General features: G+C 31.2%; 1 long non-coding RNA gene across 1 annotated transcript; it reads left to right on the forward strand.

Moving 5' to 3' along the window:
- The first annotated feature begins 786 nt into the window (after positions 1–786).
- LOC139904184 (uncharacterized) lies at positions 787–3,090 on the forward strand. Its single transcript, XR_011778692.1, has 3 exons — positions 787–956; positions 1,977–2,062; positions 2,849–3,090. It is a non-coding gene; the product is annotated as an uncharacterized lncRNA (long non-coding RNA).
- Positions 3,091–15,652: the final 12,562 nt, after the last annotated feature.

The raw sequence follows: 15,652 nt of genomic DNA on the forward strand, positions 1-15,652 counted from the left end.
TGTTTACTCTTTTGAAACACTGCTAACAACGGCCCCACCCCTACAAGGCCGGATCTGCTTTCTTCTACCCATCTCCTACAACACATTACCACCATCAAAAATACATATATCCAGGTGATTCATAGTAAAACTTTCTAATGTTCAACTACCAACTTTTAAATCTGATTTATACAGAAAAACAAATCAACAAGTAAAATCAAGCATTTGCACTTATATATGCCTAAAATAATGCGAGTGAAATTATGTAAAGAATTCTAATTTATCAATTGAACTCGTCGTAACTTCATATTGTTTTCTTATTTGGAACATCTTAGACCCTAACTTGCATCATTGCATGATAGCACAATTAAATACGCATATGTATAAATATACTCGTATTACATATATAGAGGGAGAGAGGGCAAAAGACACTATTTAATTCTTCTTCATATATACCAACCCCAACAAGCTGTACCTTTAATTTGCATAATTTTGGTACTTAATTAATTAATCACTATCAAGAGAGTCGATTAGTTAATAATTGTTTTCAAAAACTTCCTTAATTACCATTAGATTAGAAAATTACATTATGATACCCGTTAATTATAATACCCCTTAATTGTTAACAATAATATCCCTTAATTACCCTTCTTTCAATCACGCTCTCTCAGATTTAATTCCCTAATTATCTTAACCCATCGTGTTATTCTTCCTTCCTCGTTCAATTCCCTAATCCAACTCAATACATATTCTATATACTGAGTTCAAAATCATCACTATTTGCCCCTAAAATCTTTTTCTACGATTCACATTCAACAATTAATCAATCGAAGAAGATTGAATACGAAGATTCTATCTAGGGTTTCGTGCATTAATTGTAAGGTCGACTAGGGCTTAAAAGGTTGATTCATATGGGTGAATTGAAGCTGCATATCTTCATCGCAATCGTTTCCTGAATCACGAGTATCATACAAACGGTAATGTTTCAATTTTTTTGCATCTTATAGGTTTAAATTATTAGGGATTTTGATATAAAAAATTAGGGATTTTGATTGCAAAAATTAGGGCTTTTCACTTATTGCTAAAACACAGGGACTGAATTATCAAACCTTCAATATAAGGGTTGTTATATTGATTTGCAATTGTTTGAATATTAATTTGTTTCCGATTCCGATGTATTATGAAAGCATAATGCGACTGTTGTATATGTGTTTCTAACGTTCAGTTTTATAGGTTGTGCTTTTTAAGTCTTTAATTTTTTTACTTGCTGACTGTTGTGCGATATTGTTAATTGAAATTACGGCAAGTAGAAAAAAAAATAATAGAGTGGTGTTGGTAATGAAACTGAGGGTGCGGACTTTGTTAGTGTAAATATTATTGGTTATATTTCTTCCTCCGTGTCACCAAGGGAAGTGGCTTCCGTTAGTATAATAAAGGGTATATTTTTTTACCTATGTAGTCGCGTTATTTTCATGTAACATATAGCGTATATTTTTAGTTGATACTTTTATTGTTGTATACACATGTAAATCCCATTCCTTCTCTTTCGTTTGAAGACCGTTTGCAACTGTTTACTTTTGTTGTGGAGGAACCGTATGTAGGCCAATCAGTGATTTGCTGGCCAATCAGTGATCTGCAGGCCAATCACTGTCTAAACGTTAATTATACGCGAGTAAATTAATGATGATTTTATGAATCTAAATGAAAACCGCATGCAGACCAATCAGTGATCTGCAGACATGGTTTAGGGACGATGATGCTTTAGAGAGTGTATTAGATTGATTATATAATATCTTTGTAATATCTTTTTGAAACTACAACAAAATATTGCTTTTTTTGAACTTTGAACAAACTCTGGCATTCTTTACAGCTCTCTCAGCAGCAATGGTTAAAGTGTTAGTTCTCATGATTCACAACGTTATATATTAAACTTTTATTGATATAAATGTACAAGTGAAATTATGATATGCTATTGTTGATTTGATTGTCATTTGCAGGTGCGATAGAAGTTGAAATTGTACCACCATAAACTGATCTGGGAGGTCATATATGCTTAAACATAATGCACCCTCCACTTCATCAAGTATGTTTTAGTTTACTGTTTTTCACAATTCTGTTGAACACGTGTTCTTACAGTTTCCATCGTCCTTAAAATAAAATGTTCTTCGATGTAACTTAATTGTTGTAGTGGCTAAAGTTGGTAAAAAAGGGTCAATCAGATGGGTTGAGTAATGGGTCAAAAAACAATTAGCATTTCAAAATGTAGGAGTTATGCATTTCCAAGTAACTTGAGCGAATTTTGACTTAAGCATTTAACTAAAACTAATTTTACTTTTTTGCCTGTAAGCAAAAAACATAACACAAACTCATTTATACGTCATTGTAAAAATTGCCACCATTGCTATCTATAGTGTATTAATAGTTTTTTTGTATGACATGTAGGCATCAAATCATGATTTCAGATTCGTCAATATGAAATTTGAATATGCGTAGATATCATTTTTGTACCTTGATCGTTTACTAAGTAGCAAAAGCGGTCAAACATAAAATTTCATGAGTGATTCAGCAATGATTCAGGATACTTGCTATGGGCAAAGTTATAAGGATTGATAAACTTGGCAACTTTATTTACAGCTATATTGTGGTTCTTGAGTAGAGGGAGGTCCTTTTTGGAAGCAATCTCTTTTGCTCTAGAGTAGAGGGAGGGACGACCTTATCTAGGCGCGGGTTCTATACTCGCGGGTGGAGTAGCGACTTCCTTCTAATCTAGGGTACGAGGAATGATTGTCTACACCCACCTCTCCCATACCCCACTTTTGTGGGATTGGGTATTGTTGTTGTTGTTGTGATTGTGGTTCTTGAATTGCAGGTCCACACCTTACTTCAACCGAGGTAACCTTAAACGACATGGCAAAGAGGATCCGTGTTTGTAGGAATCCTTTATCACTTTATATTTATTAAACAATACATGATAGAAGCAGGTGCCCCCATCTTACTATATGGCTAAGGAGTGAGAAGAATAATAATTTAAGGATTTAGAACCATTCAATTCAATATATATTCTAATTCTATTTTTGTTATTTTACTCAAGTTTGATAAACATACCGATAATTTGACCTGTTACTGACTAATCTATTTAGTTTTATGTTAATTTAGTCCATTTTAGTCCAGTTTGATCAACAGACGGACATCTAGGTGATAATAGATTTTAAATTTATTTAATCATTGTTTTTTAAACTCCCGTGCAACGTACGAGCTCTTACACGAGCAATGCTTAAATAAAGATACATATAGTTCTTTATATTTAATGATCTATTACAATAAATTTTATTGCAAAGCCCGACGAATTTGTGGGAAACAACACTGAAGAGTTGAGAAATATCAAAAAGTTATATCACCGCATGTAACTTTATACGTCGAACCTATTAGTAGATACAAATCCTTTCGATTTCAAGTCCTTTATTTTTAACAAGATTTTTTTTTTATATATTTTCACACATTTGAATTTTTGAAATATTATATAGTTTATTTGTGTTGTCATGGTTGAAAATTGTCTTAAAATACCATCATTTCATTAAACTTTTATCAATGTAATCATATATTACAATATATTCAATGTTAGTCAATTATAATAGATACAATTTTATATTTCTGCATTAACAGTATAAAAAATGTAGTTATATAAACATCTAAAATCATGTTTGTACAAAAGTTATCATTACAACTCAAAAGTTACAAATTACATTTTTCCTAACAAATATACAATTTTTTCGGAAAATTACACAATAACGATCGAATACAAACCAAAGCCCGACAGTACAAAAAAACACCTGGAATAGTCGACCATACTTTTTATTAGTTTACATCGTGGTCTAATGACCTAAAGAATGAGTTTTCCCAATTCAACACCTTTTAATCTGACTTTTTACCCACATTAACACATTCAACCTGGTGTTGTATTTCATATGACTGAATACATTTTTCTCAATCTGAATTGTTCAAGTCAGAACAATTTCCTACACCATACTTTTCATCCTACATTGTGATGACAACAACAAAAATAAAATAAAATAATAATGACACATTACATTTGTCATGTGATATATACATCATATTACAAACAATATTAATATGTATTTACTTCTTTCAATAAAATGAATAAACAATCATTGCAGACATGTGTATTTGACTACAAAAAATGGATTAAACCCAATCACATCGGACGACAATGAGAATGATTAAAATACTACCAAGAATGTTGTTAATAAGAAAGTCTTGAGACGTATTTGACTGACATGTAAATGTTCTATGATTAGATATCCTTAGAATATTTTTTGTGCATCTCTAATTATATATTCTTATAGTACAAACTAAATTCATTTTGACAACTAATATAAGCTTAATGGATCAAAAGGATTAACGTTGAGAGTTAATGGTTTAAGGTTTAGGAATTGCTATTTAGGGTTTACAGTTTATGGTTTACAGTTTAACATTTAGGATTTAGGGTTAAGATTTTACAATTTATGTTTTAGGGTTTAGGGTTTAGTGTATAGGGTTTACGGTTTAGTGTTTGGGGTTTAGGGTTCAGGGTTAAGGATTTAGGTTTTAGAGTTTAGACTTTAGAGTTTAGGATTTAGTTTTTAGAATTTATGGCATAGAGTTTAGGGTTTATGGTTTTATGTTTTATGGTTTATGGTTTAGTGTTTAGGGTTCAAATATATGGTTTAGTGTATAGGGTTTAGGTTTTAGAGTTTAGGGTTTAGGGTTTAGACTTTAGAATTTATGATTTAGGGTTTAGGGTACATGGTTTAGGGTTTATGGTTTAGGGTTTAGGGTTTAGTATGTAGGGTTAAGGGTTGGTGGTTTAGGGTTTAGGGTTGATTTAAGGTTAAGAGTTTGGGGTTTAGATATAAGGTTTAGGATATAGAGTTTAGTGTATAGGGTTTAGGGTTTATGGTTTAGACTTTAAGGTTTAAGGTTTAAGGTTTAGATTTTAAAATTTATGGTTTAGGGTTTAGGGTATAGGGTGTAGGGCTTAGGGTTTAGTTTTTACAATTTATGATTTAGAGTATAGATACAGGGTTAAGGGTTTAATGTATAGAATAAAGGGTTTATGGTTTAGTGTATATGGTTTAGGGTATATGGTTTTGGGGTTTAGGGTTTAGAGTTTAGGGTTTAGATTTTAAAATTTAAGGTTTGGGGTTTAGGGTATAGGGTTTAGAGTTTAAGGTTTAATGTGTAGGGTAAAGGGTTGGTGGTTTAGGGTTGATTTAGAGTTTAGGGTTTAGAGTTAAGATATAGGGTTTAGGGTTTAGAGTTTAGTGTATAAGGTTTAGGGTTTATGCTTTACATGTTAGGGTTAGGGTTTAAATTTTTAGAATTTAGGGTACAGGGTTTAGGTTTTAGGGTTTATTGTTTAGGGTTTAGGGTTTAGAGTTTAGGATTTAGTATGTTTAAGGTTTAGATTTAGGCTTTAGGTTTAGGGTTTAGTGTGTAGAGAGCGAGATATGTTGATGAAGCTGAAAGTTAATTTTATTTTGGTTGCATTTATTATCTAAGCTTTTTAGAATATATTAACCTTCTTGCTAAGACAATTTATGAGGTTTTAAGCATTTTAAATGAACTTTGGAAGTTTAAATCCATTTAGCCAATTAAAACATTCGAATCTATATATGTTCTACCTTGCTACAATCGTTGATGTTTTGTTTATATTCAATGTGATTTTGATACGCTTATTGTGTGGTGAATAGATGAATCATAAAATCATAAGCATAAAGATTCAACTTGATCTCAAATTAAATTACGCAAAGGAAAGAAAGAAAGTCATAAAGATTGTATCTTTTTTATAAAGATAAGAATTTTAGTAGAAGGAAACACATTAAAAAATGATTACAAACATTTATATAGAATTAAAACTCAATTACCTGTTAATACGAAGCTTCATTTTGGGTTAAAATTAAGGCAAAAGGAATGGAATTTCCTAATTTTTATAAAGATAATTATGTAACTAAAGTTTTATCTACCTAAACTACCCCTAAATTAACAAAACGAGGACTATCGAAACTCAAAAAATAGAACAAACACAAAAAAATTCAATCGCGACTTACCATTACCCTATCGACGATCGTCTCATCCAAAACATAGAACCTGTAAATCATCACTCGGAGATCGTTAACCATCCATCGTTTTCAAGCAATCGAACACACTTGCAATACTATCTTTTGTCCATTCATTGTCAATTCAAAAATACTGGTTAGTTTCTTCTTATTTCGTCTCAATTATCAGGGTATTACTTTTTGATTCAAAATTAATATAGATTGGTACTTTAATAGATTCATATTTCCATTTGTCATATCAGGTTCATAAATCATTTAAATTTGTACTTTAATCGAATTTTTTAAGGTTTTTAATTTTGCTTACCCTTACTGCACTGCATGTATTTAGTTCTATATCTTAATGGATGTATGTTTGAGGACTCTTCGAACATTCTACCTGGTACATTATAAACAATTTCTCAGACTTTGAGGTTTCAGTGTCTTTTTTGTTCATTTTGAAAAAGTCAATCATATGGTCTGTTTTGTAACATACAAACTGAATAGAATGTGTTTTAAATCATTTTAAACATTTTCACACAAAAAAGTTTTAGTAACAAACTTTAAACCTTTTTGAAAACTTACTTAACGTCTTAGTTTATAATTTATTTCTGTATGAAAAATAACCACTAACGTATCTATTGTAATTTAATTTGATGATACAATACAATAGACTAGAACATGACTAAGTACGAAAGGCCCCATTCCTTTGTTCGCGGCATCGTTCACACGGAAAAAGAACAGGTATTTCTCTAAACTTAATACAATTATCACTTAATACATTTTATTATAGTACTTCAACTTCAAAATTCACATATTGATCAAGGTTATATTGTTGAATGATTAATCTACAGTAACTTCCCAAACATTTTGTCCGTGAACATTTTAAGAAAACAGTGAAAAAGATGAATGTCTGTATCAACTGTAACGGGGTTGAATTCAAAGTTAAAATTACCAAAGAAGGTGAGATAGGATTCATAAGCAGTGGCTTGCCTTCAATAATGCAGCAATTAAATTGAAGACATGGTCATTTCATTTGCTTCACTATAATACAACAAGCTATTGGTATTTAACGATTTATGATGAATAAATGTGCTTGACCAAGTTTGAAGATGAAGTAACACATTCCAATAATACATCAACCCACCTTAAACTGAATACAATGGCACTACACATGCGTTTTTCATCTTGCATCAAACACATTACGGATACTTATATGCATCAACTGATATTTTCCTTTGTCTACACACATCATATCTAATTTCAATGTTTCGTTCAATATTATGTTAATATTAATATTATTATACCTATTTTTATTTCAGTTATTGCCTAGACATCTTGACCATTCGACTAATATACATGTAAAACCTAATTCTTTTGTGGTCATAAACTCCATCCGAGGATATAAACAAAAGGTCGATGTAAAATTGGGAACGACTCATAAAATGTTGTATGGCAGTCGGTGGATACAGCTTGTGGATGATCTTATGGTTGAATCCGGTGACAGTTTAATTTTCTATAAACTTGATGAAACCAATTATGAAATGATCATGTATGGAGATGAAGGTTATGAGTGGGTTACCCCTGACCTGAAATATGTGATTCAAAGAAATAAATCTGCAAATGCTCAAAGTGATAACCGTGAAAAAGGAAGCTCCTCAAATGCTGCAATTGGTAATGAGAATATATGGGGTAAAGATGTTGAAATAGTGAATATTGAAGATAATGATGATGAAAGTGGCTCGAGTTTTAGAAACTTGGGAAGTCCGGGTGATCGCACTGGCCAAACCAACATTGATGTCCATAACCAGTATCAGAATAATCCTGTCGCTAAGATGAACATAATGACAATTACAGCAGCTCAGGTTTAATTTACTCGGAACATCAAAGTGATGAAGAATTGGATCCTGAATCTGATACAGAGTCAATGAATGAAGAAAACCAACCTGCACAGCTCAACAATGATCTCCACGACCGACAAGTTGTCTTTCCTGTACCAGGCGACATACCTGGGTGCGCATCCATCCTGTTATTATTAATATAAATTTAGATTATAATAATAAGTTTTATAAATGAATAACTAATTACAATTGAACATATTTAATTTGGAAATCTATTTGGTTTTTGGATAGCGTTTCCCTCCGAAATTCATTTGAATTCCCGGGGTCAACAACGGATGTACAATATACTGCACTAATGCTCAAGGTGAGACATTTGAATGGGTTCTTAGAGAAGAGGCAAGCAAGAAGCACCCAAATTTATCTGTTTCGGGTGGTTGGAAAAAATTCACGCGAGATAATCAATTAGAAGAGGATGTTGTGTGTACATTTTGAAATAGTAGCACATACAAATAGAAGAAAAAATTTGTGTACATTTAGAAGATAAAATTCAGTATGCCATCTTAACTCTACGAGATTTATTCATTGCTCATTTTCTTTCTATTAAAATTATGTTTAATGTTCTAAAAACTTAAAATTGATGGATTTTATTTTTAGGCGGATTCTAAGAGTACTTCTAAACAATGTACAATCAACCAATCGCATATGGGTTGTCTATCCATCGATTAGCTGTCAGTTTTATTTAAGTTCATCTTTCTTTTTTATGATTTTTTGAACGATTATTGAGTTGTTATTATTTATTCGTTAGTATATTTTGAAACTTTAAAAATTTAATCCCTTATAAAACATTTGGTTTAATGTTTGAGATGATTAAGGTTAGATCGGCGGGGAACCTTTAACCCCGTGCACCCTTTGGATGCCAACTGCCTACCGGGTCGTGTGCAGTCCCAGGCAAGTGTGGTCGGAACCAACCCCTGTTCCAGCGCCAAGCACAAATGGTGGCCGATTCAAGAATCGAACCTTCGCCTTATTTGAGATGAACAACCATTTGACTTGGTGAACTGGACGTTTGCAGTGCACCCTGGCCACTAGGGATGGCAATGGATACCCGATCCAGTGGATATCCATCCGATCCACCAGATTATTCATGGATATGGACGATCTAAATGGATATGGATATGGACGTGGATGAAAAAATTTCATCCATGGATGATGTGACGATCACACCAAATCCATATGGACAATACGTCATTCATTGATTTCATTGCGAGGTATTTGACCTCTATATGATACGTTTTGTAAACATTGCATTCTTTTAAAAAGGCACACCATAAATGAATATTTAAATCAAAGGTTTTCAACATCTGATGATTCCTACATATAGACAATCACTGTAAATAATAGTTTACAATAGTACTTTCATTGACAATACAGTCAAAATAAGATACATGGTGATGATTTGGTGAATGCAACGTTTCCTTGAAAAATATGCCATGTATGACTCCATGCACATAGCTTGTCTAACATATAAGCAAACAGCGGAAGACTTCTAGAAACCTGAGAATAAACATGCTTCAAGTGTCAACACAAAGTTTGGTGAGTTCATAGTTTTAATATTACACATAATCCGTATATCAATGTGGATTACAAAAGTTCAGTTGTTTTATTCAAAACGTTTATCAATATGTTTTAACATTTCAAATCATCTGTATGTAAAGGTTGATCACAATGTGATGACCCGGAGATTTCCGAACAAATTTAAACTTTAACCTTTATATATATTCGACACGATAAGCAAATCTGTAATGATTGAGTCTCGAAAGTTTTGAAATTTTATTCATTTAAATAAATACCCTTTGGCCATGCCAAACGATTCACGAACAATTACGTGTAAATAAATATATATGTATATATACATGTGTGCTTATTAGATTGACATATATTATAAAACATTGAACGGATTAGTTGATATGAATATAAGCTATGAGATCTATTTTATGAATTTAGAAATGTTATCAAGGTATTGAATGAATAATACTTTTTACGAACGTATTTGTTCGATGTAAGTTTATCGATGAGATTAAAAGATAATATCAAATGATTGAATTATCAGATACATTGAATTATGATTAAGAGTATCTGTTATGAGATCCACTTTGAATTAGGAAACCTTTATTTTTAACGATATTCGGAATTTTTGGTAAAGTGATTTCGGGTAGGAACAAAAGTGTTATTATTGAGGATTAGACAAAGGTTGGTGGAGAATTGAATTTTATAATATTAGATTGATTTACCTTCAACATGCGAAAACGTTTTTCGATATAATAGAACCTGATTATTTGAGTCGTTAGATGTTAAGATATATTAGTTAGAAAGTTTAAAGAAATTAAACTAGACGTTGGTGCATATATGGATTATATCAAATTAAGTTTGAAGTGTAAACGTAACGTGTTAGAAGATTTTCTAAACGGATTTAAAGTAAACTTTTGAATTAGTGTTAGTTTGAAAAAAAAAAACTAAGTATTATATTATTACTTTAACATTTCCATTACACGATACGTACGAGTTTATATTTTTTAAAATGAAAATATATATATACTTTTCGAAGTGATAAATTTATAATATCAAGTTAGTCATAAAACGTTTTGATATTAAACTAATATTAATAAATAGGCTTTGATAAATAACAAGATTATGAATTATAAAAGTAAATGACCAAAACACTCAAAAGATTAAGTTACACTTTGAGTGGGTTAGTTTTTAATTAATTTAAGTCTAGTTACTAATAAAGGTACATGTCACAAAACGTTTATTTTAAAATAAAATATTTTGACAAACAACGAGACTTTAATTTATATAAGGAAATGACCACAACGCTCAATTCTATAAGTTATATTTTTATAAAGGTAATTTATTGTTGAGTAAGTCTAATTTTTGTAAAAGGTACACGTCACGTAACGTAAAAGGCTAGTTTTCTAAACGTACGAAAGTGCTTTCGAAAAACCGAAAGTGGTACATGAGTCATGAGACCACGACCGTGTCATTTTTGTAAAAATTATATTTTTACCATGACCGTAAATATAATATAATATTTAATTAATTCTAAAGATTTAATATATTATATATTAAATATTATTATTAATCGTCGGTAGCCTTAATTATTTTAGTATGAGCTGGAATCCAAATGCTTGCATTTGCGCAGCCTTCTCCTTATAAATGTTCATAATACGGAGTAATGAAAAATCAAATTGAGCTTTAAAAGCTCAATCACACTCACTTCTTCATTTACAAACTAAATTCCTCTATAACCTATATTACTCCGTAAATGTTTTTATTTAAATTATTATGATCAAGAGTAAAATTATTATTATTAGTTTTTAAGATTAATATTATTAATTTTATTATTATTAGTATTATACATAAAATACTACGACTAGTTCTGCTCGCATGTTTTCAAAATGGGTTTTATGAGCGGGTCATTTCAAGACAAGTTTTATGAGTAGGATAGGGCTAAGGAAATTATGAGTTATGGCTATGGAGGTGATGGGTATGGTTCATAGGTATGCCCGTGAGGTCAATTTAGTGTTTGTCATCTCCGTTGCGTCTACGCACCTTTCCTACAATATTGAACCTCAATATTGATACGTGAGCACTCATAACTTAACTTTTATTTATCAATAGTGTATCCCTGACTAGTGCTCGAGAAAATAGGATAATGCATATTTGTATTTTTGATATTGCCCCTAAATAGGTTATGTTGAATCTTAAAGGTTGTTATACTAGGGATGAGATAAGATATAAGATATGCATGTCGTTGGAAAGCTAGCGAAAAACTAAGAACTTTTCCTTTAGGTACCGAATGATTTTGACGGATGGATTAGAAGTTATCGTCAAATGAATTTTTGTATTATTATTAAAAATGATTATTATTATCGTCGTTATAATCGTCGTCATAACTATTATCTAATTATTATTATTATTAATATTATCATTATCTATAAGAAGTAGTATCATTAAAAATTGTTATTTTATTATTATTACTATCGTTAAAGTTATACTACTATTATCATTAAAATTATTATATTTAATATTAAAAATATCATCTTTACAAAAATTATTATTTTAATAGGAGTATCATTATTAATATAGAATTTCATTAGTAATAAGAATTATCATATTGTTATAATACCATTTTCGTAAATATAAATATTGTTATTATTGTTAGTAGAATAATAATAATTATCAATACAAAATAATACAACTTACTTATTATTATTATCAATGTTATTTTATCAAACAAAACTGTAATACAAATGATATAAATACCTTAATAAAACCTATCATAACGGTTTATGATATTCAATGAACTTTATAAAGTTTATTATCTAAGATATATAAAAGTATATTTTATTATATAAATTTTAATATAAATTTTATTTATTATTTACTCTATTAAATCTTTTAAAAATATTTAAAAATATAAAACGACGATATTTAAAATATATAATAATCATGTATAAATTTTGGAAATCATTTTGAGTTAATTTGACTTTTGTCGACTTTTACATATTAGTCTTGAGCATTAGGATTGTGGTACACTATGACATAACCTAAATTGTTAGACAAATATTGATCAACATATAAATATATATATAATTAATATAGGTTCGTGAATACGAGGCCAACCCTACACTTGCTCAATGATGTTATATGTATTTTTACTACAAAATACAGTATGGTGAGTTTCATTTGCCTTTTTACCCTTTATATTTTTGGGCTGAGAATACATGCGCAATTTTTATAAATGTTTTACGAAATAGACACAAGTAATCGAAACTACATTATATGGTTGAATTATCGAAATCGAATATGCCCCTTTTTATTAAGTCTGGTAATCTAAGAATTAGGGAACAGACACCCTAATTGACGCGAATCCTAAAGATAGATCTATTGGGCCCAACAAGCCCCATCCAAAGTACCGGATGCTTTAGTACTTCGAAATTTATATCATGTCCGAAGGAGGATCCCGGAATGATAGGGGATATTTTTATATGCATATTGTTAATGTCGGTTACCAGGTGTTCACCATATGAATGATTATTTTTGTCTCTATGCATGGGACGTATATTTATGAGAACTGGAAATGAAATTCTTGTGGTCTATTAAAATGATGGAAATAAATGATTATGATAAACTGATGAACTCACCAACCTTTTGGTTGACACTTGAAAGCATGTTTATTCTCAGGTTTGAAAGAGATCTTCCGCTGTGCATTAGCTCATTTTAAAGATATTACTTGGAGTCATTCATGACATATTTCAAAAGACGTTGCATTCGAGTCGTTGAAGTTCATTAAAGATTATTATTAAGTAAATGACAGATTAGGTCATTCATAGTTTGGATATTATGAAATGGTATGCATACATGTCAACTTTCGATGTAATGAAAGATTGTCTTTTAAAAATGAATGCAATGTTTGTAAAATGTATCATTTAGAGGTCAAGTACCTCGCGATGTAATCATATGTTATTGTATTCGTCCCTATGGATTGGGTCGGGTCGTCTCATGTGGTATCAGAGCGGTGGTCTTAGCGAACCAGGTCTGCATTAGTGTGTCTAACTGATAAGTCGTTAGGATACATTAGTGAGTCTGGACTTCGACCGTGTTTGCATGTCAAAAGTTTTTGCTTATCATTTGTGTCAAAAATCACTTGCTTATCATCCTTAAGTCTAGACGCGTTTTCCTGCATTTATTACATAATAGTGTATAGACGAATTCTTGTCTTAGCATATCTATCACTGTGAACTTTGACTAACATCTTTCAAAGATTATCCGAGATCTATGAGATTTTGGTATTATATATACATATGTAAATTATGTATTGAGGAATACCAAATCTAAATTCTACAATCTATTTCATACCAAAATTCTTTCTCTGATCATACGAGATGGATCCCTCAACTAGTTCGAACTCCTCAGATTCCGACAGTTATGCCGATATGGAATTCCACTCAAGCTCCGAAAACAGTGTTACCGGAATGGATCAACCAATCAGCCATCATCTATTTTGGATGAAATGGGGATGGGTTCGTAGCCCCCTCAATTATTGGAGACAAGAAGAAGGTGATCCTTTCCATCCACCAAATTGCCCTATTGGCGATGAACCTGAAGCACTTACCGGCGAACCTGTTCGTGAAACCATTTTCTCTCTCATTTCCAGAGTATCTCGTCACGATTATATCCTACATCAAATCCTAGATTTTATTTATCCGCTCGTCCCAACCGACAATCATCCCGGTGTACTAGCAGAAGTTAACGAACTTCGCGCACGCGTGACGGCTTTGGAGCTTATGGTGCAAGGATTACAAACACCATCAGCAGCACCATCAGCATAATCAGTACCGCCAGTAACATCAACATCGCAAACCTCAATACTCTAGACATCAGCAGCATCACCGGCATCAACGGTATCATCATAATTAACACCAACAGTACAATTACCATCATCAACAATCATATTCGTATCACACGCCTCAACATCATAATCTATACCTCAGATATCAACATCACACGCATCATAGATACCAAGGAGTACCAACAACAACAAACGATGAAGTATTGATTCATAACTTCATCGGAGGAATATTCTACGGCGATTATGTAATCTCTAAAGTCTTAGAGATTATCTATTTCCACCCTAACCCTAAATCAGATGAGTGAACCAAAATGAGTCAAGGAAGAATTGAAACCCTAACAAGGATGGTGCGCGATTTACTTGTTATACAAGCATCACTAGCAATTACAACAGTACCGTTAGCATCACCAGTATAGTCAGTAACGTCAGCATCGTCAGAATCAGCAACACCTATGACATCACGGATCCCATCAGTTCAAGAATCACTGTGGAAATCGTTACCAATCAACAACGAATATGTTGTATCAACGAGTTATATAGTATTAACTCATTCCTTCTGAAGAATTATTATATATTTTATATATATGAATTCTGGAATTATAATAAATCTTTTTGTACTAAGCTATTAAGTATGAAGTGAAAAAGAGTAGATACTACTCGTTTAAATTCATATTACTAATATCTTATGATGTACATCCTTCATTAACAACTTAATCATCGTTAACCACAATCTCTGTTTCAATCTAATGAACTCCGGTTCATAATAAATCAAGTGTATCATTCAATAACATGTTTGATTATACACTTTCATCTTCGATATACCCGAAATTTACGGGAAAACAATATTCGTATCTTGCGAAGTTAGCAAGAGTTCTATGAGCATCAGCATGATTCACTAAGGAAATACATATAAATATTGGAGCATTGATTACATTAGTGAAATACTCCGCAAAGATTATGTAATCTCTAATGTTTTAGAGAAAATTCATTTCTAATTCAATCCGAAAATCAAATGAGCTTAGTATGATATTAACTCATTGAATCTGTACTACATCTGAAGAAAATATACCCACATATATTTTCATAAAGATTGTAATGAGAATTCTTGTTCAAAATATTATTTGTGAAATTTTTTAACGGGTAGGTAATACCCGAGAGATATATAAAATCACAATTAATATGTTACATTCTTCAATTCTGATTCAATAATCATCAACTAAACCAATATACATTCTTCTATAGAAATCAAAACAACCATACTCATTCGAATCTTATTACATATTCTGATTTTGGGAATTTCAGAATTCAACTCGAGATACAACTAAAAT

The sequence above is a fragment of the Rutidosis leptorrhynchoides genome, chromosome 4, assembly GCF_046630445.1.
Source record: "Rutidosis leptorrhynchoides isolate AG116_Rl617_1_P2 chromosome 4, CSIRO_AGI_Rlap_v1, whole genome shotgun sequence".
Classification (NCBI taxonomy): Eukaryota; Viridiplantae; Streptophyta; class Magnoliopsida; order Asterales; family Asteraceae; genus Rutidosis; species Rutidosis leptorrhynchoides.